Raw genomic sequence first — 27,817 nt, 5'->3', positions numbered from 1 at the left:
TTTCCCCTATATATATATATATATATATATATATATATATATATATGTGTGTGTGTGTGTGTGTGTGTGTATGTATGTATAATAGTGAACCGAGACCGCAATGGACCCGACTCGAGACCACCCGGTCTCAGGTAAACCAAATCGGTTGGGCCGTTTGGACCGCGCCCCTCCCTTTGAGCCCACTCGAAATCCCTTTAGGGTGCACCTTGGAACGAGTATAAAACCCCCCACATAAGCCAACATTCCCCTATTTTGGACACTCAATCATCATCCCAAATCCCCAAACATTCCCTCACACTCACTCCCACACTCTCCTTAATTCTCCCTCACTAAAACCCTAAAACACCACCACAATCTTCCTCTCCTCCTCTCGGGTCGAACCGACAGCAACAAGGTTCTCGGATCAGCTCATTACCATTACTCGGAAGCTCCCTTCATCAATCCTCTATACCTTCAACATCTAGCCGGTTAGTGCTTTGTAGTTGCTTGGTTAAAAACGATGATTTATGAATGCATAAAAACTGTTTTGTTAGTTGGATGTTTGAATGAGTATGTTGCTTATTAGATAATAGATTTGTTATCAATGTTTAGATGATAATTGATGAACAATGTGTTTCTTGTAAACCGAATGAATAATTTGAAATACAAATGATATGGATAAGCTAGTGTGTTTTGAACAATGGATTCATACTAGAAAGTGTAAGGGAAATATTGCTTTGATAATGTTTTGCAAGATTTCTTTAATACCTAGTTTAGGTGTTATGATTCTTGTCCATAAAATGCAAGGTTATGTAGGATGAACATATGATGAATATGTGTTGAATGTGTTTGAATGTTGATATGAATATTTGAAATCTTAGGTTTTGATCGGTTTTTGTTAAGAAGTAGACAAAAAAACATGTTTGTGATATTTCATTGGATAGTACATAAAATCATGAAATTGGAATTCTATTGGTTAGTACAAGTCTTAGCAGGTGTTCTAGAAACATCAGACAAGCGAGTCGAGACCCTCAGTTGCGACTCGAGACCGCCTAAGTGATAACTCGAGACCGCGGCGATTGCGACTTGAGACCATGGTTCTTCAACTCGAAACAAACTTCAGGGACTCGAAACCTGCAAGGTCTCGACTCGAGATCTCATGATCTCGACTCGAGACTGAACTCGAGACCTTTGAGATTTCGACTCATGCCTGCACCACTCGAGACCAGCCATTCGCAACTCGAAGTTACGACTCGAGACCACGTGTTCTCGAGTTGAGACCACCTATTCTCGACTGGGCTGTCCGACTCGGTTATTGGGCCACCAAATGTGACAACGTGTTTTGGGCTTGCATCTGTGCTACTGTTGATAAGTGTTGATTAACTGATTAAAGATTAGAACAGGCCCAATAACTTAGTGTATAATTATTGATGTGTATGTTGTGTGTTATGCATGCTACGTGTTAGATACGTGTAAAATATACGTGACATCTCTATACCCAAACCTGACCTATACTGGTAACCATGCTAGGACGTGGTGACCAACGTGCTTGACCAAGCAAACTAATCTGCTGAGCAACCTAAGGTGAGTTCACACACTAAAAGCATGCGTCCCAGGGAGGGACACGAACAAACTGCCATCTTTGGGAAGAATTCGTCCAAACTAATATTTCCGGGGGAAAAGATGCGAATGGGTACTTTTAAATTACTATCTCCGGGGGAGATACGTTTGGATATTATTTATAAATCACAACTAGCAAAGCTAAACGAAAATCTATCATATTAAGTCCCTGCTTACAGTACCGATTAATCGCTGGGGGCGAACGAGTTATTAGTTGATAGCGCTATTAGGTTTAACAACCTCACACCATGACCGGGGGGATCGGGCGTGAACTACTAGACCTTGCATCTTGGTCAATGATGATAGACATTGACTCGGGGCACAACATCTTTTCGTCAACAGTTTCGGTAACGCCAGTTTACATATGGGGTAGCTCCCCATGACGTGATTATAAATGCTTTATCTAAACAACTCATGTTTTCGAAAAGTTAAAACTGGACACCTTGTGAACTCGCCAACATTATGTTGACATCCTACTGCATGCTTTGCAGGTACCCAGTGACTCAGGAGCTTGCAGCTTGGGGAAGTGTAGTGGTCGCTTCAACCTGTGTGTTGGGTTCTAAATAAACTTGAACTATGAACTTTCTTTAAACTGTTTTGCCTATGCTTCCGCTACTTACTTAAACTGTTATTGGAACTTAAAAATTTTGAACTGTAACAATGGTACTTACTAACCATTATGGTTGGTGATCAATATTATCGTTAACTAAATGCTCAGTATAATTGGTGGCTAAATCCTGGTCAGTCACACGCCTCGCGGTGGTACTCCGCATGTGGTTTTGAGGGTGTGACAATGAAGAAGTCAAACCAGAACGCCATAGCCTTTCAGGCATAAGTTACATTCAAGTGTGAACAAACCAAGCCACAAGCGATGTTCACTCGAATAGACCAAAAGCGTAGCAGTGAGGATGGAACTGAGCATTTTGATTTCTGCGGGAAATATGGACATAACAGGGATGGATGCTTCAAGCACATTGGTTACCCAGAGTGGTGGTTTGGCAAGGGTAAACAAAATAAACCGAAAGCAGCCTATGTGGAAGGAGAGTCTGGTTCCGCAATCAGCTTGAGTGAAGAACAATACAAACAATTTCTAAAGTTGTTTGGAAACAGAGACGTGAAGAAGGAAGAGAACGTACCGGTCGCGAGCAAATGTCTAAATGGTTCAGACATTTGTCTCTGAATGGTTAAGAATTATATAGAGTCTGAATGGTTAAGACATTTAACCTGAATTGGTCAGATATTTGCCTTTGAACGGTTAAACATTATACTGACTCTTAATGGTTCAGACCTCTTAGTAGTTCATCATTTAATGATTCAGACCTCTTACTGGTTCAGCACTTAACCATTCAGAAGTTGCCAAACAACCCCTTATAAACATGTTCATCAACTTTTTCACGGGTTATGAACTTATTGGCATTCTTATAAGCTTATTGACTAGTTATGATACATGATTATGCTTAACTTTTTACCAAAAAAAAACTTATATGATTAATAAATCAATATAAAATGTACTTAATGTATTAAACACAATTAAGGAAGTTCAAGTATTTAAACAATATAAAATACGATACTAATGATAAGGGAATAGTGGATTGGAAACATCAGTTTCATTACAACAATTTTAAGATTATAGTACACGTTTTGGAGCTTTTGCAACCAAAAGCTTTCCTTCGCTCCTTGACCATTTAAATACACAAATCTCGCAAAATCTAATTCCCCCATCATTCATCAAATCAATCCAACTGACGATATTATAACTAAAAAAACAAAATATTATAAATATAAATATCAATTAAACTACGTGAGTAATAGTTATTAATGAGATGGTGGTTCAAAGATAAAACCTTTAAACACCTGATTTTAGAAGGGGAAAGTTTTGGGTTCAATTCCCATAGATAACAATGATTAAAAGAAATTTGTCGTTCAAAAAATATACGAGTAATAGTTTACCTAAAAAATGACTATTACTTTTTTTTTCCTCAAAAGTGTGTAATGGTTTCACATATAATATATAAAAGAAAAAAAAATGTAGTGTGTTTGCATATGATTGGTGGGCCCCATGCATCCATCCCCATGCCATTTAACTGGCCAACGCCCTTACGGGGCGGTGTATAACTCCCTTACATGTTGATGTAGACTTGGGCATCAATGCATTACACTTGGTCTAAGGGTGGAGCGTATCCATCAAATTTTTCTCAATCTTCTCAAATGTCGCATTAGTTTTTTCCTTAACTCTCCAAACTACCCAAATTGGAGGGCATCCACCAAGATTTCCCCGAACTTCCTAAAATTATATATATGTGTGTGTGTGAGAGAACTCAGAGACTAATCTTGAAGTTGATCATCAGTCCCAAAAGGGAGGGGTGGTGTTCCTGTTCGTCCCCGAGCTCCCTGAACCCTTCCTTGATCCCCCTCCGTCTACCATAATATGCACACTTCTTTTGCATCTCACCCCCAAACGGTTTTAAAGCCAGTCTTACTTCATTCGTTTATAAGTTTCATAATTCCATTTAGAGTTAACTGCCATTTTCGTCCCTGTGGTTTGGTCACTTTGGCCATTTCAGTCCATTTTTCAAAAATGCGCCATTTTCCTCCCCGACGTTCTGGAAAGGTGCCATTTCAGTCCAAAAATCATAACCCAGTTAAGTCAGTTAGTAAACAAGGATTGATTGTGTAAATTTGTAACATAAAGGACTGATTGTGTAAATTTGTAACACCACCACCACTAGCCCTGCCACCACCACCACTCCGCTGCCACCACCACCACCACCGCCACCACCGCCACCACAGCCACCACCGCCACCACAGCCACACCGCCACCACTGCCACCACCACCACCACCGCCGGAACCGGAGCTCCGGTGGTCACCACCGCCGCCGCCGGAACCACCACCATCAACGTCATTTTGGTTTTTGTGTGTATGAAAGATTTGAACTTGTATGAAAGATTGTGTGTCCAAAACCAAAACCCGTTTCACGCTGCTTCAAACAGTGACAAAGGTGACAACAGTGGAGATGGTATGATGGTAATTATGATGAATGACGGGAATGATGTCGGATGATGACAACAATGGTGACCGGAGTTGCAGGTTAGCCGGAGATGAGAAGGGTGGTCGGAGAATGGTGCTACGGTGGTGAAAGTGATCGACGGTGAGGTGTGCGATGGAGATATAAAGGTTGTCGGGTTATGCGGAACGATGGTGGTCGCCGGAGTGAGGGGTGAAAAACAATGATGTTCGGAGTGATGACCGGAGAAGATGGTGATGTTGCAAGTTTGAGCGATGATGAACGGTGATGAACGGACAGTTGCCTTATGTCGAAACAACAGTGATGAATGGAGATTGCGGTGAGCGGAATCAGAATCGGTTTTTCGGGAAGTTATGTTTCGAACAGAAGTTGCAGGAGATGAACGTTGAAGATGATCTTGTTTCGGAAGCTTTCGAATGGTGGTGATGAACGGAGCCGAGCTGTGATCACCGGAACCTGCAACTTCATCCGAATTCAGGCAAATCGTCTGCATCCTCCATTTCGTTTTGCACGTAAACGTTCCAGAAAATGTATAAAACGAGAACGTCGGTGTGGCTGTGGTGGCGGTGGTGGTGGTGGTAGTGGCTGTGGTGGCGGTGTGGCTGTGGTGGCAATGGTGGTGGCGGTGGCAGTGGCAGTGGCTGTGGTGGCGGTGTGGCTGTGGTGGCGGTGTGGCTGTGGTGGCGGTGGCAGCGGTGGTGGTGGTGGTGGCAGCGGAGTGGTGGTGGTGGCAGGGCTAGTGGTGGTGGTGTTACAAATTTACACAATCAGTCCTTTATGTTACAAATTTACACAATCAGTCCTTGTTTACTAACTGACTTAACTGAGTTATGATTTTTGGACTGAAATGGCACCTTTCCAGAACGTCGGGGAGGAAAATGACGCATTTTTGAAAAATGGACTGAAATGGCCAAAGTGACCAAACCACAGGGACGAAAATGGCAGTTAACTCTTCCATTTACGTATCACAATAACAACTTCGTTCCTCATGACAAAGTTCCAATCTTCATGATGCAAGATGTGAGGAAACAAACTATTGTTAATCCAGATAGAAGAAGATAAAATTTATTTACTACTTAATCATACTTTCATGACACTAAATAATGGTTTTTATTTATAAAATCTAGTGGTATAGAAAGATTTAAGTTTTTATTTTTTGTTTACCTTTTATAATATGACCTATCACTAAGAGTGATTGATTTAGTATGCAAATTTCACTACTAGAAAACTACATATTTTCCTACAAAAGTTTCCTACAAATTTTTCACAACTAAAATTTTGTTATAATTTTTCTACAATTTTCTCACAAAAAAAAAGAAAAACAAGAAAAACCCAAAACTTTTCTTCAATTTTCCGACAAAATTGTCACACAACTACCAAATGTAGCAATTTCGTCACAACATTAATTAGCTTTTCGACAAATTTCCAATTTCCGATAAAATACATTAAAATTTTGTATTATTTGTACCCACAACAAAATAAATAATTTAAAAAATAAAATTTCTAAATTTGTCTGAAAGTTGTAGCAAAACTGACACCACTTGCTACGGATTTTCATCAAAAAAAAGTTAATTTATTACATTTGTCGAAAATTGGTAGCAAATTGACACTAGTTGCTACGGATTTCCTACAAAAAATAAGTTAACTTATTTCTTATTATTCAATTGAAGAAAAATAGATAATTATATGTTAAATTTGTCGAAAATCTGTAGCAAACTGACACAATGATCAAGGTTTGGCTGCATACCGCCATGGAGAAGGACATCAGAACCAGCGTGAAATACGCTTCGACTGCCTGAGAAATCTGGGCAGATTTGAAGGGACGATTTGGTAAAGAAACTGACCCTAAGGCGTATGAAATGAAACAATCACTTAGTCCCATCCGACAAGATGGGTCATCAGTCTCAGCATACTACACAAAGTTACATGCATTATGGGATGAAATCCAATAAGTCTTCTCTACACCCATATGCAATTGTGGCAATTGCACTTGCAACATTGAGAAGAAAATGGTGGAACTCAAAGACAAAGTAAGGCTATACGAATTTCTGCTAGGGCTTGATTCTAATTTTGGAACCATAAGGACCCAAATACTAGTGATGAAGTCAATGCCATCGCTTGGAGCAGCCTATCACCTCAGGAATGAAGAAGTCAAACCAGAACGCCATAGCCTTTCAGGCATAGGTTCCTGTCAAGCGTGAACAAACCAAGCCGCAAGCGAGGTTCACTCGAATAGACCAAAAGCGTAGCAGTGAGGATGGAACTGTGCACTTTGGTTTCTGCGGGAAATATGGACATAACAGGGATGGATGCTTCAAGCACATTGGTTACCCGGAGTGGTGGTTTGGCAAGGGTAAACAAAATAAACCAAAAGCAGCCTATGTGGAAGGAGAGTCGGGTTCTGCAATCAGCTTGAGTGAAGAACAATACAAACAATTTCTAATGTTGTTTGGAAACAGAGACGTGAAGAAGGAAGAGAACGTACCGGTCGCGAGCAAATGTCTAAATGGTTCAGACATTTGTCTCTGAATGGTTAAGAATTATATAGAGTCTGAATGGTTAAGACCTCTAATCTGAATTGGTCAGATATTTGCCTTTGAACGGTTAAACATTATACTGACTCTTAATGGTTCAGACCTCTTAGTAGTTCAGCACTTAATGATTCCGACCTCTTACTGGTTCAGCACTTAACCATTCAGAAGTTGCCAAACAACCCCTTATAAACATATTCATCAACTTTTTCACGGGTTATGAACTTATTGGCATTCTTATAAGCTTATTGACCGGTTATGATACATGATTATGCTTAACTTTTTACCAAAAAAAAGCTATATGATTAATAAATCAATATAAAATGTACTTAATGTATTAAACACAATTAAGGAAGTTCAAGTATTTAAACAATATAAAATACGACCCTAATGATAAGGGAATAGTAGATTGGAAACATCAGTTTCATTACAACAATTCTAAGATTATAATACACGTTTTGGAGCTTTTGCAACCAAAAGCTTTCCTTCGCTCCTTGACCATTTAAATACACAAATCTCGCAAAATCTAATTCCCCTATCATTTATCAAATCAATCCAACCGACGATATTATAACTAAAAGAAACAAAATATTATAAATATAAATATCAATTAAACTATGTGAGTAATAGTTATTAATGAGATGGTGGTTCATTAGCAAAGACAAAACCTTTAAACACATTGTGATGCATAGAGTAGTTGTACTCTTTGCTTAGGGAAGTTTTCAAAAAAGTTTGATATAATTACAATTTTAATCTAAAACTATTTTGGTTTTTCAATTTTAACCTTAAAGCTTTCTATCTTTGTCAATTTAACCTTATAACCTTTTTACTTTCAACTTTGGTACCCTATACTCTTCATATTTCGCAAAAATTCCATTTTATGTTTTGTTCTAAATTTTGTGATTTAACACAACGCAACGTTCATGTGTGGTTCAACGTTTTTACGTTTTATTTTACGCTTCGTTCTAAATTTTGCCAGTTAACATTACCCAACGTGCATTTGTGGTTCAACGTTTTTATGGTCGTCTAATTTTTCCCGGTTGATAGGTTCATCGTGACGCATGGGTCCTAAATCAACTTAGTTATTATTTCCCATGTTTTATGTTTCGGTCTAATTTCTCCGCATTAACACGTCGCAACTTTAGTGCTGGTGTTCGTTGGCGGTGCTGTGACCTTGGTGCTATTTGTCACGGTTTTATGCCCCCACCGCAACGCGGGGGGATTACTAGCCGTTACGGGGCGGTGTATAACTCCCTTACATGTTGATGTAGACTTGGGCATCAATGCATTACACTTGGTCTAAGGGTGGAGCATATCCATTAAAATTTTCTCAATCTTCTCAAATGTCGCATTAGTTTTTTCCTTAACTCTCCAAACTACCCAAATTGGAGGGCATCCACCAAGATGTCCCCGAACTTCCTAAAATTATATATATGTGTGTGAGAGAGAGAGAACTCGGAGACTACCCTGAATTTTGTTTACCATTTATAATATGACCTATCACCAAGAGTGATCGATTTAGTATGCAAGTTTCACTACTAGAAAACTACATATTTTCCTACAAAAGTTTCCTTCAAATTTCTCACAACTCAAATCTTGTTATAATTTTTCTACCATTTTCTCACAAAAAAGAAAAACAAGAAAAACCCAAAACTTTTCTTCAATTTTCCGACAAAATTGTCACACAACTACCAATTGTAGCAATTTCGTCACAACATTAATTAGCTTTTCGACAAATTTCCGACAAAATACATTAAAATTTTGTATTATTTGTACCCACAACAAAATAAATAATTTAAAAAATAAAATTTCTAAATTTGTCTGAAAGTTGTAGCAAACTGACACCACTTGCTACGGATTTTCATCAAAAAAAGTTAATTTATTACATTTGTCGGAAATTCGTAGCAAATTGACACTAGTTGCTACGGATTTCCTACAAAAAATAAGTTAACTTATTTCTTATTATTCAATTTTAGAAAAATAGATAATTATATGTTAAATTTGTCGAAAATCTGTAGCAAACTGGCACCATTTGCTACAGATTTTCGACAAAAAAAAGTTAATTTATTTGTTACTTATCAATTTTAGAAAAATAAATAATTTTTAAAAATAAAATGTTAAATTTGTCGAAAATTTGTAGCAAATTAGCACTAGTTGCTACGGATTTCCTACAAAAAATAAGTTAACTTATTTCTTATTATTCAATTTTCGAAAATAGATAATTTTAAAATAATACATTAAATTTGTCTAAAATTTGTAGCAAACTGGCACCACTTGCTACAGATTTTCGAAAAAAAAAGTTAATTTATTTGTTACTTAACAATTTTAGAAAAATAAATAATTTTTAAAAATAAAATGTTAAATTTGTCAAAAATATTGTAGCAAATTAGAACTAGTTACTACAGATTTCCTACAAAAAAGTTATTTTATTTGTCAATTTATCAATTTCAAAAAATAGATAATTTTAAAATAATACGTTAAATAAGGTTAAAACATATGTTAAAAAAAGTTAATTTTCTATAACTGTTAAAAAGATTGGTATTCAAGTTTGAATATTTGAAAACAAGTCATGTTATAACATGATGCAGGCATATCTTCCTAGTGAGACTCCTGCGTTACTACGCCCATACAGAGAGGAAGAGATGGTAATCTTGAGAGGAGATGGGACTGGAATGCTTGAAAAATGGGACAGGGTTTACGATTATGCTTTGTATAACGACTTGGGAGATCCAGATGACGAGGAGAAAGTATGCCCGGTTATTGGAGGGTCATCTGAGTACCCCTACCCGCGTAGGTGTACAACAAGCAGACAACTAACCGAATCAGGTTCGCTATATATTTTCAAGTATAGGCATAGCGGTTACACATGTTAAGTTAAAGATATGTTAAAAGATGTCTTTTTTTTTTTTGACAGATCCTAACACTAAAACCAGATTTCCGCTTGTTGAGAGTATGAAGATTTATGTCCCAAGAGAGAGGTTTGGACACTTGAAGAAGTTTGATTTTCTTGCTTATGGAGTTGAATCAGTCCTTAAATTCCTTCTCCCTGAGTTTGAAGCTATAGCCGATGACACCCTATATGAGTTTGACTCATTTGAAGATGTCATGAACCTTTACAATGGTGGAATCAAGCTTCCCCAAGGACCATTACTTGATGGACTACTAGAAATATTTCTTTACAAATATTTAAAGAACTTATACGGTCTGATGGTGAGGGGTTTGCTAAGTACTCAATACCACAAGTCATTGAAGGTACCAATTCTAGTGTCCCAAATCAACTACAAACAAACGTAATCCATATGTCACAAATAAAATATGCTTCATTTTTGCGTTGTAGAAACGGTTGGATATTTTGATTTGCAAGAGAAATGTTGGCTGTAGTAAACCCGGTTTCTATTAAGCTTTTGAAAGTAAGCTATACGTGTGTAGTTACACTTCCGCAAAACAGGAGATTAAGATTAACTGATTATTGTTTCAACTGACAAATTTTTATCCATAAATTTTGAAGGTTTTTCCGCCAATTAGCAAGCTGGATGCCAATGTCTATGGTAACCAAAATAGTTCAATAAGAGCACCTCACATAGAGGAACATCTGGATGGTCTAGAAGTGGACGAGGTATCATTCTTAAAAATTATTTTGTTTATCTAACGAGCATGAAATAAGTATTTATAGTTGTAAACTTGAAATATTTTTAACATTTGCATTACAGGCACTAAAAGCAAATTGACTTTTTATATTAGATCACCATGACAAACTGATGCCATACGTGAAGTGAATCAATGCAACTTCCAACAGGATCTGTATAGGGTTATTGATCCTGTCGTTGACCATCTTGCCATTCAAGGCAATGCCGGTGATCACTCTAAACTTTAGGTGAACCACCCTTCATAATATTTTCTTGAATCATTTTGGCTTTTGCACCTTGACTAATGCCTTGTTTTGCATATGTATGCTTCTCAATACTTTTCTCAAATCACAGAGCTTCTGCATAAACTGCCTTGTGTCATCCTTTTGATGTTAAAGACCGATGATTGCTTGCGTGCTGTAAATAACGCTTTGGTATCTCCTCTTTTACCCAATTTAATAATGTCACGTTACCATATATAATTTGGAACTAAGTAGAAATGAGGTTTGGTATTGTTGATTGACAGATACATAGACCATCTGTGGAATCATTCATAATCATAGGAAGAGTTTCTTCGGAGGCATTGACAAGATTTGGAAAACCAATTGTGAAGAAAGAAAGCTACGTGAGCGGGTTGAAAGAGATTAAGGGGAGCAACGAATGCAAAAACAATTGAAATGCGTTATGAGAAAACTAGATTGTCCGGGTACTTAAAGGTAGTTTTTTTGTGTACTATTTAGATCAATATGTTAAAAATTGTTAGTTTTGTAATATGTAATAACTTGAGTTTATGTTATTGTATATGTGGTTAATTTGTAAACAAGATTGTATTATATATTTTCTGCATTCTTAGCTGAAAAAACTGATTTTTATTTATTTTTTTATATTTTTTTGTTATTTGTCAGAATTCGTAGGAAACCGAAAATGAATGTATTGTCGAAAAGTTGTTGGAAAATATATACTTAAAGAAAAATATTTGTGAGAAATTTGTAGGAAAAATTAGAATTTATTTATTGGAAATTTGTAGGTAAATTTAAAATCTATTTGTCAGAAATTTGTAAGAAAAATAAGAAATTATTTGTCGAAAATTTGTAGGAAAAATTAGAATTTATTTGTCGGTATTTTGTCAAAAATTAAAAGAACATATAATAACATTAATATTATCATTATTAATAAAACATATTATTATTATTATTATCATAAAAATATATTTTTTATTTGTAGGAAATTTGTAGCAGATTGTTAAGAGAAAGTTTTATGATTTTGTTGGAATTTTGTCGCAAAATAAAAATAATTATTTGTAATTATGGATAATTTTTCTTATAATGTTATTGATTTTAAGTAAAATATCATAAAATAAAATACAAAAATAGGCATAATTGTCGAAGAATTGTAGGAAAAACATAAAAAACCGGTTTGTAGGTATTTTGTGGCAATGCTTGTGACGATAAATTATTGTTGAAAATTTGTGAGAAATTTTGTCATAATTTTGTAGGTAACCTGATTTTCGACAAGCTTATTTTGCACGAATTTTTTTGTAGCAAATCTGTAGGTAAGACCAATTTCCTACAGATTTGCTACAAATTTGGCTGTCACAAAGAAGACACTTTTCTAGTAGTGTTTGTTGTAGTATACAATTAGTTCATTTTCTCAAAGTACTCAAATTCATTTTTTCTATTTTTGAATTAAATCAAATTAATTTAATAATGGTATAAATTCTACGGTGGGCGCCCAACGCCAACATACACAGACACAAACGACATATTCCATGGGTTTCAGCGGGTAGTTGTACCCTTTGCTTGAAGCCAATCCCTGTACCTAACGCCATGCGACGATGTTACTACATTACCCTTCCATCCGATCTCACTATGCGTTGCCCCTATCATCAAATTGTACACACTAATCTGTAAATAAATCATACTCATAATTCAAATTATTTAGCATAAACTATTAATAAATCATCTTCATAAATCAAATAAAATATGTTTTGTCTAAATTAAATTAATAAATAAGTTACAAGTTAAAGATATGTGACATATAAATGAGTTTATGATAAATTTTAAAGGGATATCAAACTCGCCGACTCAACTACTCCCAGTGATAATGGTGTTGTTTCTTTTGCTCTTGGAACTTGAATAAAAGTTTGAGTCACATTATGTCTTGATCCATGTATGCGGATATTGAACTATTTTTGGTTAACATATATCGGCTGGTTATAAGAGAAACAATAATATTGGAGATAGTGAGTGATGCATTAAGGGGCTGTCTGTTTAGCTCTTAACGAGACTTTTAATGGTTCAGACTTCTTACTGGTTCAGCTCTTAATGATTCAGACTGTTTGTTTTGCGAGCAGATGTCTGAATAGTTCATATATTTGCCTCTGAATAATTAAGACCTCTAATCTGAATTAGTCAGACATTTACCTCTGAACGGTTAAACATTATACTGGATCTTATTGGTTTCAGACCTCTTACTGGTTAAGTGTTGAACCATTAAGAGGTCTGAACCATTAAGTGCTGAACCAGTAAGAGGTCTCAACCATTAAGTGCTGAACTAGTAAGATGTCTGAACCATTAAGAGCCAGCATAATGCTTAACCATTCATAGGCAAATGTCTGAACAATTCAATTCTTGTAGCTCCGACGGTGCGAGCCGATACGGTGCCTTGGCCACAGGTTTTGCGCCCGGAATCAATTCGATTCCGAACTCTACCTCCCGTTCTGGTGGTATTCCCGGTAGTTCTTCCAGGAACACGTCTTCATAATCACGTACCACCGACACGTCTCCAATTTTGAGGGATTCTTTCTCCGACTCGCTTGCGTATACCATGTAGGCCTTGCATCCATGTTTCATAAGTTTGTGGGCTTCTAGCATTGAGCATACCACCGGGTTACCTCCTTTTTCTCCGTATATCGTAACTTGCTTTCCGCTAGGAGACGTCAATTTTATTTCCTTTCGGAAACAAACCACCTTCGCGTGGTATTGGGACAACCAATCCATCCCCACGATAACTTGGAATTCTCCCATCGACATCGGGATCAAGTCTATTGTGTAATCTTCGTCATCAATGCTCAATTTACAGTTTTCACATACGTCACAAACAATGAAACTCTTGTTATTACCTATCTCTACTTCTAAAGGCATAGGTAATTTTGTTAGAACAAATGAAGGATGTCGAATAAATCCATATGAAATAAAGGATTTATTCGCACCCGTATCAAATAATACACGTGCAGGAATCGAGTTTACAGCAAATATACCTGAGACCACTTCAGGTTCAACTCTTGCTTCAGCGGCAGTCAATTGGAAAGATCTTGCCTTCGCTTTTGGGGCTTCACCTTTCGTGTCTTGCCCATCTTTCTTTCCAACCAGCTTTGGGCATTCCGACTTCTTGTGACCCGGTCGATAACAATTGTAGCAAACCGTCACTTTCTCCGGGCATGATGTAGCCATGTGTCCCGTCTTCCGACATATGGGACAAGGTTTATCCTTGAAGCGGCATTCGCCCTTATGTCCTTTTCCGCAAATTTTGCAACTTGGCGACCCGCCTTTTACATCCGATTTCTTCCCTGTTTCATTCGTTCGCGCTTTCTTGCTAGGGCTTGGATTAACATCATGTGCCCTTCGTTCGCCCCGTTCAACTTGCTTTTTCAGTTCAATATTTCCCGTTCCCGAGCACCATTTATGATCTCGGTAAGGGTCTCGTATTTTGAAGGAGTCATAAACTCCCTATACTCGGCGCTCAACATGTTATAGTAGTAGTATATCTTTTGTTCTTCATTCGTCACCAATTCATTGCAAAACTTCATCTTATCCATAAACGTCGCCGTAATCTTGTCTATGGTCTCGCCCTTGTGCCTAAGTTGCATGAACTCTTCCTTGATTCTGTTAACGACAGCCTTAGGGCTATGATGTTTAAGAAACAGCGTCTTAAACTCCTCCCATGTCATGATCTTAGCTGCTTCGGTACCAATTTCTCTCTTTTTGTTATCCCACCAATCTTTCGCTTGACCCCTTAATTGACCCGTACCATAGGCAACGTAGTCATCTTCATCACAATTGGTCCTCTCGAATACCCCTTCAATATCGCTTAGCCATCTTTGGCACACTATTGGGTCAACCTCCCCATTATATATTGGTGGTTTACAGGCCATGAATTCCTTGAATGAACAAGGCTTTCGTCCTCCGGGCTTTTCCTATACTAGATTAGAACTATCTTCCAATTTCTTGATTCTCTCGTCTACTATCGAAAGAACCGTGTTTTGAATTTTATCAATAAAGCCCGACAAACTATTTTCGATTGCCTTTCTAACCTCTTCGGTAATCATTTCTCTCATTTGTTCGGTGACTCTTGGCACCGGGTCAGCATTACCTCCATCCGCCATCTCTATTACTGAAATGTTTACACTAATTGTTAAACATTTCATTTATAACATGTGATTTACTTGTTTTGATTTAATCAAGTTCATAACTTGATTCAACCGTTCTTGTTTCATGCATTTTCTGTGTTTGAGTGAGCTTACACACTCTTTTCATGCATATTTGTTCATGATTTATTTCTATATTCTCTAAATCTACTTAAAACGATTAACTCTTACCGGATGCTTGATCAAACTTGAACCGAACACTTTATTGACAACCTTGAGCTCTGATTACCAACTTGTAAGACCCTGAATAAAAGGACGGGATTTAATAATGATTTACATGAATTTCATACTAAAATCTGAGTTTACAAAAAGTTTTCATGTTTAAAGACCATACACATTGATAATAAGTACAAAACGAGTTTTTAATAACACCTACTAGTAAACTACTAACTAGCTTAAAACATTGATCACATAATTAGCAAGTCATTTACATCAAAAACATCGTCTAGACAAGATTAGATTAACGCGGAAGCATTCAAAATATGTGTTCGGTTCTTGTAACATGCTTGATCACCATCCGGGAGCACCCCGATTAGTACCTAGAGTCAAAATCACTTAAAAAGTTAGATATAACATAAATACAACACTTGTAAACGAGTTCTAGTATCGAACCATCGAAAATAAAACAAAAATTCAGCTTTTACCCTGTCGCGTGTCGAGAAAGGGTCTTCGCGTGGCGCGGGAGGCCCCGCGTGTCGCGCCAGAATTGCTTACCCCCGTCGCATGGCGCGGGGGAGCACGTTTTCCAGCAGGTCCAGTTTCTGGACCTGCATTTTCTGCCAGCTCCGGATTTTCACTATGTTCAACTTCAAAAGGTCATAACTTTGGATTCGTAAGTCCGATTTAAGTGATTTTCTTTTTCCTACACGACCGTAATTTAATTACGGACGCGTTTATCAACACGTTTTGCATAAAAATATCATTTCAAAACAGTTGTTCTATAATTTGTCACTTGTTTAATTGACCCATTTGTTTACAAGTTCACTAACATGTAATATTATCATATAAACTTCAGGCCAATGCACCCGTTTCTACGTTTACCAAGTGTGAGCTTTTGCTCCCCTCCCGAGGGTTGCTTGTGCAATAACCATCATGCTTATTTTCAAGGATTTGACCATGCCTTTCGGAATCATTCGACAAGTGAATGTTCCGGACTATAATCCCTCTACAAGGGTTCATGCTTTTGCAACGGATTTGCGTGTCCGTTATACAACCTACGCTCGATACATAACCAATCAAAAGTGATGGCTATTAGTTACTACGTTTGTAACACAACTTGTTTTGACCCGTTTGGATGCCGAATGGGTATACCCATTTCTAGACACATCCAAACTCTATTTCTAACTCGTGTTTTGACCTGTTTTACTTGTCTAATGCACTTTATCACTTTCGTGACTTAGTGGTTTTTCTTGTTTACCAATTTTCAATACAACAACGTAAAACCAACAATAAAACATAATGTAGCGAAATTATAAGTCGCGTACCTTTAAAGCACACCTTCCCCACGCGTATTCCCTCCGGCTTGTCCGCTTGATGATCCGGTCTCCTTGCCTAGAGAGTTCAATTTACAATTGATTTAGAACTTTTTTGTAATTATAAACACATAATTTGTCATAGTAGTCGATTATGCGTTTTCATCCGATTTTTAACATATTAATCCCCATTTAGGCATTTGTACAAACACCTAGCGGGCCAGATTTTCACATAATCAATTCCAAGTTCATGACTCGTTATCTTATCTAAATCAACTTCAATTAGGTGACTATACGCATATTTCAACATCAATATTTTAGAAATTATCTCATAATTTCATATTACACTAGAACAAGAATCAAAATCCTAGTGTTCATCAAATTTTTACAAACTTATTAGTCACCTACATTGGTGATTATAAACCCTACAATCTTTATGCAAGATTTTGATAAGAAACCATCTAGGGTTTGTCCCTAGACACTATATTACTTGTAATTTCACCCATGCAAGACCTAATCAAGCTCAATTTCAGTTCTTCTTAATTAACCTAGAATTTAAGGTGAAACAAAATGTAACACCTCGAAAATTCCTGCCCAATAAAATAAAGACACGTGTCATGGGAGACAAACGTGTCAGGAACCCGGATCAAATAAAAAGATGTATGGTAGGATTTTAAAGAGGGCGTCATGTTACTAAAAATACCTCTGAACGACCCAAGGGCGACATGTTATTAAAACACCTTTGAGCGACCCAAATTTATAAATCCCAAGATCCTTAAATCGTCTGATAAACATCTTATATGTTAACCGGTTGTTTTCTAAATAAATAAAAATTCCATCCTGTATATGAAAATTGGGTCTTTAGGAATATTTCTACAAAAACTCCAATTTAAATTCTGGATTTAAAAAGAAGTTGAAATAAGTTTAATAAGTCTTGTTCAACTTTATTGAGAATCCAAGACTTGTTCTTGGTATTTCCGTCACTTTAACCTCCCACAAAAATCCAAAATGGAGTGAAAGCATGTAAGGATCATTCAAACATGCAATGGCCGAGCAAAGAGGACCCACAACTGAAAAAGATGTCATGACATTCGGACTTGTGAGATTGCATGGTCAATTCTTGGAAGTTTGCAAATTTTTGGCTTCTGGCCATCGGTTACGGACCGTATGGCTTAAAGCTTACGGTCTGTAAGGAGGGTACCTGGGAGATTTCAGGAAGGGTAGGTTACGGACCATAAAAGTTCAAGCTTACGGTCCGCAAGTGGAGCATACGGACCGCAAGGTCCCAGGCTTACGGTCCGTAAGGCTGTCGCTGGCAGCAGGTTTTGGACAGCTGCCTGTTCAGCCTGTTACACCGACTTAAATGGATGGTTTTTAAAACCAGGGACTTGCTAGGCAGTATTTAGCCTCATAGGGGCACCTGGAACCATCTCACATCAATTGTAGGGTCACTTGGCATGATCTTGAGCCATGAGGTTCACTATATAAGGAGCTTGAGTTGTGATCATTTGGACTTGCTCACTTGCATTTTTGTTCAAGCACCTTGGAGCTTCTCTGGACAACAACCAAGATTCCCTTAAGTCTCTAATCCTATTTAGAACCATTGTAAGTGATCCTAATCATCCTTAATCCATTTTAGCTTAGTTAATTAGCGAAAAGTCAAACCATCGTAATTAAGGTTTGACTTCGAGATTAGTCCATAATTACTCAGTAAAATCTTGAATTAAAAATACCTATAAGTAGGTAACTATGTGGGTAACAAACCCTTAAAAGGGTATTTCCAGATTCCCACTCTAACCATGTTAATTGTCGAGTCAAAGTATACTTTAAAAAGTCAACAGAATGCTTAAATCCAAATTAACTCTTAATTAGCAATATAGGATACATGCAACCTGTTTGATCATTAATATAACTTGGTAACTAATGTAAGAACATGTCCCAACATGTTCAACTCGATAATTTTCTGTTTAGACCCGGTTTGGAACCGAAAGTCGCATAGTTTGACTTTTGCTTTGACTTTCAGTTCTGACCCGTTTTAGTCAAGTTTAGGATTGCCTTAGAGCTTCTTTTGGACCTATTTACATGTTAGTATATCCCCCTGTGATTATACAACTTGGTTCATTAGATATCTTATTCACATACATGTTTCCGTTAAATGCCCATATGTTGACCATTATGCCCAAATGTCCATAAAATGTGATTTTTGAAAATATAAAAGGGTAGACATCTTAGTTACTGAATTATAAACTTATACCTAGAATTTGACATCAGTTTGAGGTCTAGAATTAGAGTTATGTTCATTAGCGTAATTAGAAGCTTTCTTAGTAATTAATTAGCGTAATTAGCATCTAACCCACCTAAACCCAAATTTTATATCAAATCCTTATACCCACGGATATATAATAATATTTTGAGATTTTTAGAGATTTTTATTTAATTTTAGGCTGAGCATAACTTAGAGTTCTAAGCTAAATTCGGTTATTGCCGGTTATGCCCTTTTAGGCTATAAAATAAGTTTTATAAATCCTTTTGACCTCAAACCTTTTTCTACTGATTTATTATGATAAATATATTAATTTGAGCCTTCTGGAATTATAAAAATATCAGTTTTTTTCTTTTAAAACCCGGAATTGGCTCTAAATCGCCTTTTTAGGCATTTTTACGACATAGTATGCGTCAGAACTAGTTTACATATATAACAGTCAATACCTACTGATATATTTAGTAAAATTTTATATTATAACAGTAAACTAAAGTTTGAAACTCATATTTCCAGTTTTGACCTTTTAGGCTTATGTGAAATTTACCAAAATGCCCTTTCGGTGCATAAGATGGCTATAATTAATAAATTTCACATTTATTTGATACTATACTGTTATAACATGATAAACTAAGTATATTTACTGATTTATTCAGATATATAACTCAGATGACTAATTCAACTCTTTTATACCCTTTAAAATGACCAAAATGACCTTATGAGGCATAATTTGTGTTTAAAATCATTTGGGGCATAATAGGACATATCTTACTGATATCACAACATATTTGGTGCATATAATCTCAGGAAACTTGTATATGATTTATATGGTTACCCGTTACGCACTTTCGCGTTCGGATCGGCTTATGTAACTAGTTTACGCGTATTAGCCGAAATGGGTCAAACCATATCATCTTTGTCTCAAAATCCATAATGTGTTTAGTTTACCCATATTAAACAAGTCTCCAAACTTGTTGGGCCTAAATCACATTCCTTTTCGGTTTTCGCCTTCCATGCGATTAAACCGTGTTTATCATTCGAAACTAACCGGTCTAAGCTTAGGCTATATTAAAGACCTGTTAGGATTCTAATAGGTTATTATAAACCTTCGTTCCAGAATAGGAGACCCAGTAAAAGACACTTGCATTTGCTTATTGTGGTTTATACTTGCTCAGGTAAATACTTTTAACTTATTTTCCCTTATACGGGCTTGGGGTACGGTATATAAAGTACCGCTTGGTCGGGCAATTGACCTTAACTCATTAGTAGTTGAGTATTATCAATGTGACCCGTTTAAAAATTCTTTTTGTTTGTTTTACGCCTTTGGGAGTTTAATGACCATGTCCCGGATATCCTTGGCATCATTTTACGAAATGGCCACGACCTTGACACGCGGGTGTAGGCGTACACCCGACAATGTGTCCATATTTATTAAAGTATAACTGTTGGCTTCCCGCCGCGGATTTATACTATGTGGTGTGTCTATTAATCTTAAACCCGGCACGAACCGGGCGACTAAACACATAACAAACATGTAATTCTTTTACAAGATTAGATTTGATTAATTATCCCAAGTTATAAAAAAGTTTTGTGCCATGTGCATTCAAATAAATTTTTAAATGTTTTCAAAATGAGTCAGTTAAATTGTATTTACCAGTGTAAACTGACGTATTTTCCCTAAAAAGATTAAGTGCAGGTTCTACACGAAATAGGCTGGCTACTCCTTAGCATCGTTAGAGTTTCGCAAACTTGGATGCCATTATCTGTTGAACAATTTTCTCCTTTTTATTTCGATCCGCCTGTGTATCTATTTCAGCTACTATGTGATACTTGGATATTACATTATGTTTGGTTGAAATAAATCTATTTTATTGCTTCCGCTGTGCATTATAATTTGTGTTGTTTGACTATGACGATATCAACTACGTCACGATACTCCCCCACCGGGCCCACCGGTGACACGTGGAAATTTAGGGGTGTGACAGGTTGGTATCAGAGCCAACACTGAGTGAATTAAACATTAGCCTTTTGTGTTTAATCTCAGTGCACGAATTGCACATTCTTCGAGTTCCAAGTCTAGACATCGAACATAGGACAAACTCTGTTTTTGTTTTATTTGGTCTTTTTCTTTTATATATATTGGTCGTTATCTTAACCATGTTTGCAGGTCGAAAATGCCGCCGAGATTTCTGAGAGGACGAGGCAAAAGCCCAGTCACGGGCCATGATCATGAAGCCGGGCCTTCGCACCGGCGGACGCCATCCATTACCATGAGTACTAGCCCGCAGGAGCCGTGGAGGCTCTATGTCGAACCGGGGAGGCAGTCGGTCTCCATCAGTTCCTCACCTTCATACTTGCATTCTTTCGGGCCCCAATCAGAAATTGAGCCTAATAACCAACCACCTTTATTTATACCTTTGCAAAGATCGAACTCTCACCATTCTTATGGCGACCCAACCCTAGTCTTTCAGAGCCGGTTCAACCCGGCTAATATCTTTCAAGAACCCGTGGGATTCAACCCACTAGGACCCGAGGATCATATCTCAGGTGACCACGCTGATGATATGGATGAAGACACGGACCCCGTGGAGCCTGCATCCGGAACACCAAACCACCCCATCGAAATCTTCGATGGGTCATCATTTCACGGATCACCCTATCGTGGTCCCGATAGTTACCAGGCGAGGTTTAACCAGTATGAGTGGTATTTTACCCCGTCCAAGCACTCGTCTCCTTATCAGCAGCAGCAGCAACAGCAACAGGATCCTTCCGAGGATTCTCGATTCGTGGCAGTCACTTCGCCACCACCACCACCAGTGGAGCAACAGCCGCCTCCGGAGCCACCGAGGCGGAGAAGGTCAAACGCACGGATGTCCGTGCAAGGAGGAGTTCGCATCAGCACTCCTCAGCCCTCGAGTGGCAGTCATTATCCGCCACTCCAAGAGGAAGAAGACCCGCAGATGGGGGGTCCATCAAACCCCATTCCAGAGGTCAACTCAGTGCCTATGGCACCACCGTTGGGTTTTGACAACCCAATCCATGCATACGCCGGTTCAGCGGCGTATAACCCTTTCGAGCAGCCGGCGCATACTCATTACAACTATGCTAGTGTGGACCCATACCAGGAGGCGTGGGACTACAACGCTCATCACCCAGAGGGACCATATGGAGGTCTGTGGACCACTGGTTATCCAACTTATGGGTACCAGCATCCGCCACCTCCTCAACTTCTGTACCAGCCTGATCGATGTCGTAAGGTCGGTCAAAAATATAATTAAAAAGTGTCCTATTCACCTTTTACTAGTAAAGGGCAAGTAGGGTGTCGAATCCACGGGGAATCAGTGGAAAGTATGAAAGCTCGTTGTTTATGACTATTATCTAAATTTACCTAATTGCTTTTTTGCAGTTTTGATAATGATTATGAAAACAAATGTAAATTGTGATTGTAAACAATGATGAGAGAGTGGACCAATCTCTGGGTTTTCAGGTTATGCAGAAAATCAGGTCACTTAATTACGAATAGTTGGAAATCACATAGACATGATTTGAAAACTTGTTTTGATAAATAATGAACAGATAATATATTTGATTGCAATGATCCACGATCTAAACCGAAGGATTGATGCAAATGAATAGTAACCCAATTAATTACCAATTTAAGATTTCATAAACATAATCCAGTTCAATGATTAAAGGTTTAAAACAATGACATCCTAGAATTTAATCCCGGTTGTTGATGAACAAACCAAATAATTGATGAACTAGAATGAATACGATAATCAAATATTGTTTAATCAAAACAAAAACAATAGGAACGACTAACCGAAAGTTTATTCGAATCCTAATCCAAACAGTCGTAACAATAAACAACCCAACGTTCAAACATAAACCCTAGTCCCAGAGACGGTCACGGGACGACTAGCCGCTCATGCCGTGTGCACAACCTTCAATAGATTGAAAGAATGATGAAGTCATGATCGGTTCGGTATTGCGCGGGAGATATGTGATGGTCGATGATGAGTGATGATTAGAGCCGAAAGTTGTGTAGAGTGGCTGCCTCCCAATTCGTGAGTATCCCAGTTGTTATATGGCTGCCTCCCAAAAAGTCAATCCCTCCAATCGATGGACTCCTCCAGCCCACTTGTCAACAGATCAGAATTTCATTTAGGGTTTTAAAACCCATAAATTGGCCCACCATACAAATGACGTGCATGCTTTCTTTTCATGTGTGGATTTGATGTTCGTCAACCGTAGGCCCTAATTCCAACCGTAAACCTTAAGTCCAAGTGACTGTTTCCTTTTTTTTTTTTTTTTTTTTTTGCATGTGATGATAATATTTTCAATTAAAGTTCCTTTTCAATCCTCCCATGTGCACGTGATCCTCAAGTCCATCAATTTCCTTTCATGTGACCTTTTATGATATATATTGATGATGATGTGATGAGATTTTATTAAAAATAATGATCCTCCAATTCTCAAAATCTGTATGTATATATATGACGGCTGATTTCTTTTTGATTATCCTCAATTCGTTCCCATGTGCATATATGTTCACCTTGTTTATCAACTTCCAACGTTTCGCATCATCTCTAACCTCGTCATATTACGCGTTTTACCTGTAGAATTATAAAAACCCGTAGTTATTATACTCGCGACACGTAATCACTTAAAACACAATAAATTACGTAATTTAACACACTTAACGCTCGTGCTTTGCACTCTCCATCACAGCCGCCGCAGCCGCAGCTAATCCCGCCAGAGCGTTAGCAGGAGGTTCTCGAGAGATTGAACCAAGTTGAGCAAGAAGTTCGGGAAGACCATAGGGAGCGGCAAGGCTTCTTCAAGGGTCTGTCAGACCTACTCAAGGGGAAGTCCAAAAGAAGGGGTCATTGAAGACCTTTTGTTTATTTATTTTAGTTGTAATCATGTCCCTGCGTGGACTTTTTGCTTCAGTACTCAGCCCCTGCGTGGGCTTGTCATTTTGTATTCTGCCCCTGCGTGAGCATGTCTTGTAGTTGACCCCTGCGTGGGTTTGTTTTGTTTTCCGCCCCTGCGTGGGCATTTATTTTCGTAGAAGTCCCGTTTAGGACAAATGATGTACTTGTTTAAACAATTTATGAGATGTTCTAGTTTAAATTTTCATTTTAATTATTATTGTTAATTGTGCATAAAGCATGAAATAAATGAAAATAATAAAAGATCTGTCATCATATTAAAATGGTAAAATCTAAAAAGAACAGAGACCTAGCCATATGTTTTCATAAAACAAGGCCAAGATGGTAGTTCCGTAATTAGATTAAGATCCATATTAACATCTCAATTTAGGACTATTCTGCGTTAATTATTAAAGAAATCTTAGAGGTAAAAACCTAGCCTTTATGTTGATGCAGACATGGCCAAGATGGTAGAACCCACATGATAGATCCCAATCATTGTTAACATCTGTTAGTATGTTAACATTCTTGGCAAACTGTGAATCAGTAAAGTCACACAGGCCATCCTTTATAAAGGGTTAATTTTAAATTCCCTTAATTATATAACCGCTTCTTAGGGGCGAAGTGCCTGTGGGCAATAATTAAATGTCCTCCGGGACTAGAAACAGTGGTATCTTATGACTCCCTGTTAATAAATGGTGATGAACTATGGTTCAAACCTAAATACTTGGGTGCTAAAGTCATGGTTTATTATTAAATTAAATTGTCCTTGTGACTAGGCCTTATGTGCTATTATTTGAATATTATAGGGTAATAATAAAAATCCTAAAATTCTAACAAATTAACCTAAAATGGCAATTTAAAACCATGGTTAATAAAATATAAAATACTGTAAAAACCTTTATATAAAACCTTGCCCATTATTTATATGTAGCAATTGAAGCTACATGGCTGGGTCGGATGAAGTGAACAGTTATCCAGTGGAAAACCATAAAAATGCCAGAATACAGTTAACTGGAGCAGAGATTCAAGCATTAGTGGATAATGCAGTTACAAAAGCCTTGGAGAGGCAGAACAGTGAGTCCTCTGGGACCCAAAGTAGAACTCTGTCTACACCTCATTCCAAGACAAAATCTCATTCTGGGACTCAAAGCAAGCCACCCTCTGTTCAGCCCAAACCCAAGAAAGATGACGATCGTCACTCATCGAATGAGAACAGTGTTCAACCTAGGAAAATAGTGTTCGATGATACACCTCACGCCAAGGGTTGCACGTATAAGTATTTCGTTTCATGCAAGCCCTGAGATTTTACTAGGGAGAAGGGCGCTGTGGATTGCATGACCTGGCTGGATGAAATGGACACTGTTGTGGACATTAGTGGTTGTGCTGAAAGGGATATGGTAAAGTTTGCATCCAAGTCATTTAAGGGTGAAGCCCTAGCGTGGTGGAGGTCCTTGATCCAAGCCTCTGGAAAGGTTGCCTTGTACAACATGTCATGGGAGCAATTTGTTGCTCTCAACAAAGAAAACTACTGCCCTCAGCATGAGGTTGAAAAGATAGAATCTGATTTCCTATCACTGGTCATGAAGAACCTGGATTGCCAGGCATATCTCATAAGTTTCAACACCCTGTCAAGATTGGTTCCGTACCTCGTGACCCCGGAACCAAACGGATCGTACGTTTCATTGGGGGTTTGGCCCCAGAAATCAAAGTTAGCGTGAAGGCCTCTCGCCCCGCTACATTTAGATCCGTAGCGGATATATCTCTGTCCCTCACACTGGATGCAGTGAGGCAGAGATCATTGAGAAATGCTGACTCTGAGAAAAGGAAACGTGAAGATGATAATTCACGTCGGTCAAGCAAGAAGCATAGAGGGAACCGTGACCACAAGAAGGGGTCTGGGACCAAGAAGGGTGATCAGCAGTCGGGCGATAGGCCCAAGTGCAAGATTTGAAAGAAGCACCATTTTGGGAGGTGCAGGTATGAACAGAAATCCCAGCCGAAGGCGTGTGGGATTTGCAAGTCCTCTGAGCATAGGACCCTTGAATGTAAGAAGTTGAAGGATGCAACTTGTTTTAGTTGCAATGAAAAAGGGCATATCAAGACCAACTGCCCAAAACTGGCAAAGAAGGCTGAAGATGGGAAGAAGACCAACGCCAGGGTCTTTCAGATGAATGTTCAGGAGGCCATCCAGAACGACAACGTCATAACCGGTACGTTTCTCATTAATGATGTTTTCGCAAGAGTATTATTTGATTCTGGAGCAAACAAATCCTTTGTGGATAGTAAGTTTTGTGAGTTGTTAAAATTGCCTGTTGAAGCCTTAAGTGTGAATTATGTGGTAGAATTAGCTGATGGGACTATGGAAACAGTCTCGACTGTGTTAGATGGATGTGTCATATCCATTAGGAACCACTCTTTTCCTTTATCCCTGTTACCCTTTAAGTTAGCCGGTTTCGATATAGTGTTGGGTATGGATTGGTTATCGCGTAATCAAGCCCAGATTGTGTGCAACAAGAAACAAGTGGTGATCAAGACCCCATCTGGTGAACCACTTACCATTCAGGGAGATACACATCATGGATTGCCTGAGCAAGTGGCTATGTTGAAGGCATCCAAATGTTTGAAGAAGGGTTGTGTCATTTATATGGCACAGGTGACCATTGATGAGCAGAAGCCCAAGATTGAAGACATCCCCGTTATTTCTGAGTACCCTGAAGTTTTCCCTGAAGAACTACCTAGTTTGCCACCAGATAGACAAGTGGAGTTCAGAATCGACATCATTCCAGGAGCAGCTCCTATTGCAAGAGCACCGTATAGATTGGCGCCAACAGAAATGAAGGAATTGAGAACGCAGCTAGATGATTTGCTAGCCAAAGGTTTTATTAGACCTAGTTCGTCTCCTTGGGGAGCACTGATCTTATTTGTCAAGAAGAAAGATGGGTCGATGCGTTTATGTATCGATTACCGAGAGCTTAACAAGGTTACTATCAAGAATAGGTATCCTTTGCCCAGGATCGACGATCTGTTCGATCAATTGCAAGGAGCAAGCTACTTTTCTAAGATTGATTTAAGGTCAGGCTATCATCAATTGAAAGTTAAGGATGAAGATGTTCACAAGACTGCATTTAGGACTCGTTATGGTCACTACGAGTTCCTAGTGATGCCTTTTGGGCTCACTAATGCACCTGCCGCATTCATGGATCTCATGAATCGTGTCTGCAAACCTTATTTGGATAAGTTCGTTATCGTCTTCATCGATGACATTCTCATATACTCGAAAAGTCAAGCTGACCACGAGAAGCATCTCCGATGTATCCTTAAATTGCTTCATCAAGAAAAGCTCTATGCAAAATTTTCTAAATGTGAATTTTGGCTACGAGAAGTCCAATTCCTTGGACATGTAGTCAGTGAGCATGGTATCCAAGTAGATCCCGCTAAGGTTAAAGCTGTCATGAATTGGCAGGAGCCAAAGACGCCTACGGAGATTCGCAGTTTCCTAGGTCTAGCAGGATACTACAGGCGCTTCATCGAAAATTTCTCAAGGATTGCAGCACCCCTGACTTTGCTGACTCGCAAGAATAGCAAGTTCAATTGGGGACCTAAGCAGCAAGAGTCATTCGACATTTTGAAGCAAAAGTTGAGTAACGCACCAGTGTTGACGTTACCTGAAGGAATCGATGAATTCGTAGTCTACTGTGATGCGTTACACACCGGGATGGGTTGTGTGTTAATGCAAAAAGGCAAGGTCATTGCCTACGCTTCACGACAATTAAAAGTGCATGAAAAGAATTACACCACTCATGATTTGGAGTTGGGTGCCGTTGTATTTGCACTAAAACTATGGAGGCACTACTTATATGGAACCAAATGTGTGATCTATTCCGATCACAAGAGCCTCCAGCACCTGTTCAATCAGAAGGATTTGAACATGAGGCAGCGA

General features: G+C 38.2%; 1 pseudogene; it reads left to right on the top strand.

Annotated features, from left to right (window-relative positions):
• Positions 1-9,703: 9,703 nt before the first annotated feature.
• Positions 9,704-10,884, top strand: LOC110942566 (annotated as a pseudogene).
• The last annotated feature ends 16,933 nt before the right edge of the window (positions 10,885-27,817 follow it).

The sequence above is a fragment of the Helianthus annuus genome, chromosome 5 (genome assembly GCF_002127325.2).
Source record: "Helianthus annuus cultivar XRQ/B chromosome 5, HanXRQr2.0-SUNRISE, whole genome shotgun sequence".
Taxonomy (NCBI): domain Eukaryota; kingdom Viridiplantae; phylum Streptophyta; class Magnoliopsida; order Asterales; family Asteraceae; genus Helianthus; species Helianthus annuus.
This window is presented reverse-complemented; position numbering and strand designations above follow the sequence as displayed.